This window comes from Dreissena polymorpha, chromosome 5 (genome assembly GCF_020536995.1).
Source record: "Dreissena polymorpha isolate Duluth1 chromosome 5, UMN_Dpol_1.0, whole genome shotgun sequence".
Classification (NCBI taxonomy): Eukaryota; Metazoa; Mollusca; class Bivalvia; order Myida; family Dreissenidae; genus Dreissena; species Dreissena polymorpha.
In genome coordinates, this window is record NC_068359.1 from 25927958 (window position 1) to 25931612 (window position 3655).

The 3655-nt window shown below is 33.1% G+C and overlaps 1 protein-coding gene across 3 annotated transcripts in view; it reads left to right on the top strand.

Annotated features, from left to right (window-relative positions):
* LOC127832079 (serine/threonine-protein kinase B-raf-like) overlaps window positions 1-3655 on the top strand; it is an 84678-nt gene that overhangs the window by 74907 nt on the left and 6116 nt on the right. The window lies entirely within an intron of this gene.

Here is a 3655-nt window from a genome sequence, read left to right on the forward strand (position 1 = left end):
AATTTCAAAATAGAAATAAAGTAATTTAACCATAAAAGAAAACATAGACACAATATATGGATACTGAAATTATATTTGTTTATACAAAAAGACTTGTTTTGACAATTTTTATAAAAGAAGAAAGAAAACAGACTGACAAAGGCTAAGGAGGTTGTTTGTCTCAAGACATTTTATTAGCTGAATTAAATAAAACTGTAGCCATGTGGCTCAGGCAGTGATAATAAATTGACAAAGACCATAGAATTTGTGTTTATGTCCCCCACCACTATAGTGGGGGACATATTGTTTTTGCCCTGTCTGTTGGTTGGTTGGTTTGTGTGTTTGTTTGCTCCAACTTTAACATTTGCCATAACTTTTGCAATATTGAAGATAGCAACTTCATATTTGGCATGCATGTGTATCTCATGGAGCTGCACATTTTGAGTGGTGAAAAGTCAAGGTCATTCTTCAAGGTCAAAGGTCAAATATATGTGTCAAAATCGCTCATTACATGTACATTTTTGCAATATTAAAGATAGCAACTTGATATTTGGCATGCATGTGTATCTCATGGAGCTGCACATTTTGAGTGGTGAAAGGTCAAGGTCATCCTTTAAGGTCAAAGGTCAAATATATGGGGACATAGTGTTTCACAAAAACATAGCTTGTTTTATCATGTAAAATGGGCGGATAATATCAGGAAATTTTGCATTGAAAATATCAGGAAATTTTGCCTTGAAAGGTAATTGGAAAAGAAATTAGGGGATTATTTGGTAATGTACCCAACTTTGAACTTTCTGTGGTACAAAATCAAACATTTAACTTTACATTTTTAGCTCACCTGAGCACAACATGCTCATGGTGAGCTTTTGTGATCACCTTTTGTCCGTCGTGTGTCGTCAACATTTTGCCTTGTGAACACTCTAGAGGCCACATTTATTATCTGATCTTCATGAAACTTGGTCAGAACATTTGAAAAAAAGAAAAACCTTGTGAACACTGTAGAAGTCACATTTGATGCCCAATCTTCATGTAACTTTGTCAAAATGTTTGTCTTAATGATATGTTGGTTGAGTTCAAAAATGGTTCCGGTCCGTTGAAAAACATGGCTGCCAGGGGGCTGGGCAGTATTCCTTATATGGCTATAGAGAAACCTTCTGAACACTCTAGAAGTCACAATTTTTGCCCAATCATCATGAAACTTGTTCAAAACATTGGTTTTATTGATATCTCGGACGAGTTCGAAAATGGTCCAGATTGGTGGAAAAACATGGCCGCCAGGGGGCGGGGCAGTTTTCTCTAAATGTTTATAGTGAAAACATGTGAACACTCTAGAAGTCACATTTTTGGTCCAATCTTCATGAAATTTGGTAAGAACATTGTGTTTTCTGGATATGACGGTTGAGTTCGAAAATGGTTCTGATAGGTCAAAAACATGGCCATCGGGGGGGGGGGGGGGTCATTTTCCTTATATTTATATAGTAAAAAAAGCTTGTGAACACTAGAAGTCACATTTTTTGCCTAATCATCATACAATTTTTTATAAACATCGATTTTATAGATATCTTGGACAAGTTTGAAAATGGTCATGATGGGTGGAAAAACATGGCCGCCAGGGGGTGGGGCAGTTTTCTTTATATGTATATAGTGAAAACATGTAAACAGTAAAGTTCACAAGAATCTGATAAGCCAAAGTGTTAAAGAAAGATAACCTTTACATACTTTAGATTTAACTTTCTAATAGTTAACTCCCTTGTTTAACCTGCTTCCCTAATCTATTTTAGTTCACCTCTGGACTTTGTTAGACCCCTTGGTTTGAAAACACTTTAAGGGTAAATACTTCAAAATGCATATTTTTCTATTATAATGACATTTAGGGCTAAGTTGTAATTTCTTGTGTAAATCTATACTTATTGTTTTGTCACATTTGTTATCAGTTTGTAGCAAATTAATCTATAATGGGAACTTTTACTGATAAGCCATCTTTGAGAAAACTCCTACAGAGTTCCTCAGAGTTAAGATAACTGATAAGAAAGATGAAGTGTGCTGTTCAGTGTTTTAATTTTCTGAGACCATGATATTAAAAATTTGCAAATAATCTGATGAGAATGAAACAAATTACATGTTAAAGGATAATCTATTGCACAAAATGTTGAATTATTCACTATATATTCTTATGAAAGTAATCAGGTAATGATTCTTTGTATTTTGTAAATTACAATTAAGCTACATATGAATTAATAATCAATAACGCAATACATATTTGCAGTTTTAGATTATGATAATTGTATGCAAATGTATTTATGAATAAGCATAATATTTGAATCTGACTGAAAAATAACAGTATTAATTAATTGATAACGAGACTTTAAAAGGAGCCCGGACTTTTCCAGTTTATATTTATATTTTACTGAAAACATAGGTATGAATAGACATGGATATGAATAATCTCCTTACCCAATATTGGATTGTAATGAGTTCACTGTATATAATGTTACTATTCCCTTCTGTTATATGATACAATATGTACAGAAAAGGTATAAAAATGGTAAATATAACCGGTCTAATATTCATAGCAATGACGGTTTGAGAAAATACACCTTCTTTTAACAGGCTTCTTTTTATATTCATTAAGGTATTTGCTGTATTTGTTCATTTTTAACGATGCTTAGATTCTTTAGACTTGGCTTGTACCTGTTCTTAATTCTCTGTCATTGTTCTTCATTTTTCTAGTTCTTAGAATAAAAGTTAGTTATTTTCGTTAAAGCTGCTTTGGTTTTCACTTATAGATTAATTCTTTGAGTGTATTCAGGCGTATCTGACTGGACGCCTTTAGTTAATTGAATTACAACTAGTCAGTGGTGTTATCCTTACCGGAAATAAGCGTTCTTTAATTAGATTCGATAAATATTTCCGTATTACATAAGTGCTCACAAAGTTACATAACTTGTAACCGTCCCGTGACCGGCTCACTTGCATAAGCGAACGAGACCGCACTACCACAGTTGTTTATAGTGAAACATTGTGAATACTTTTAGTCACATTTTTAGTTCAATCTGAATGACACTTGCTGATCTTCACACATGGTGACAATCTTTATGAGCATAATAGTTTTTGCTCATGGTGAACTTTTGTGATCACTTTTTGTCAATTGTCTGTCTTCCGTTGTGTGTCATAAATATTTGCCTTGTTAACACTGTAGAGGCCACATTTATTGTTGAATCTTCATGAAACTTTGTCAGAAGATTTGTCCCAATATTATCTAGGACAAGTTCAAAAATGGTTCCAGTCTGTTGAAAAACATGGCTGCCAGGGGGCTATTTGTTCATTCTTCATGAAACTTGGTTAGAACATTTGTTCTATTGATATCTTGGGAAGGTCATTTCTTTTTATCTCAGGTGAGCGACTTTGGGCCTTTCAGGCCCTCTTGTTTATTTTACATGCTTTATATTTTCAGTTCATTGTAATCTTTTGCCAATGTACAATGAAAGAACAAACATCAATTCAAACAGAATTACTCAGGATTCAAATTTACATTTAGTTCATATTGGGAACAATTCTAAAATGTAAGTACAATACTCTAATGGTAATAAAAAAATCCAAACACTTATTTATAAAAGTGTTTTGTAGGGTATTCAAATGAATTTCAACTTACAATTTATGCAAATCATTTCAG